This window comes from Meleagris gallopavo, chromosome Z (assembly GCF_000146605.3).
Source record: "Meleagris gallopavo isolate NT-WF06-2002-E0010 breed Aviagen turkey brand Nicholas breeding stock chromosome Z, Turkey_5.1, whole genome shotgun sequence".
Taxonomy (NCBI): Eukaryota; Metazoa; Chordata; class Aves; order Galliformes; family Phasianidae; genus Meleagris; species Meleagris gallopavo.
The window spans coordinates 34,890,087-34,891,305 of NC_015041.2; positions in this window are offsets into that span (position 1 = coordinate 34,890,087).

Consider the following 1,219-nt stretch of genomic DNA (forward strand, 5'->3'; position numbering starts at 1 on the left):
ATCTGTTCTAATCAATGGAGATTTACAAATTATACAGTGAGTGCAATAAAGGGGATTGCAGAACAGTTAGATGCCACAAGTAGGATGGCCTGGGAAAATAGGATCTCCTAAGATATGATGCAAGCTGAAGAAAGGGGTGTATGTGTAATGCTGGGTACTTTTTGTTGCACCTTCATCCCAATAACACAGCTCCGGATGACAAAATACTAAGGCATTGCAAGGGCTACCACCCTTGCTAATGAATTGTCAGAAAAATCAGGAATAGATACTTGTATCGCTGGATGGTTGGAGTCCTGGTTTGGTGAATGGAAAGGAGTGATTGTATCCACATGTACTTCTTTGATAGTAGTAAAAGGAGCCCTGATGGTCACTGGTTGCTGAGTTATCCCCTGTATGAGGGGACTGGTAGAGTGATTGATCGAGACAGCATTATTGAAGTAAACACCAATGCAGCCACCATATTTGGAAAAAAAATGATTGTATTAGAGGAGATGGGAGATAAAGAAAATGAAGAAGAAGGAGATGTCTATAAAAGTGAACCTTAAAAAAAAAAAGAATAAAAGAAAACAAAAGGAATTGCAGAAATCAACAATCTACGAAAAAAGAAAAGGGGGGAATTGTGGGAATCAAATGTTGTTTCTGCATTAGAATTGGATAATATATATATTTTATTTCATGATCTCCACTGTCATAGTTCTTTCTGGGAGTCTTTCTGCTTTACTTGGGGAAGATCTCTGATAGTTTACATCACTTATCGTCTAGATAACCCTTCTCAGGGACGCACGCTCTGTATATAGGTGTATATAGGTGTATATATGTATATTTTGTCATACACACTGCAAGAATATCCAGCACCAGATCAAACCAGAGAACAAGTGATGGCATGCCCGAGGAAGCACCTGAAGAGACATCGGAAGGCCTGACATCATCTCCCACCACGGTGATCCTTGTTTAACGAAGACTTGGAAGCAAATCACCATATCAATACGACAAGAAGAGCCCTGAGACATCTTGGAAACGACAGGATGGCGACTGACTGACACCAGATAACAAAACAAATTAACAAGTAAATAACAAATGTAAATCCTCTGATAAGATTGTGAACCTGGAGTACCCAGCCAGTGGGGAAACAGGGGAGAGGGGGAGGCGAAGGGGGAGAAAATAGGGTATAAAGGCTGTCATGTTGTGTCCATAGGTGCGCTCCTGCTTGCGGGACGCC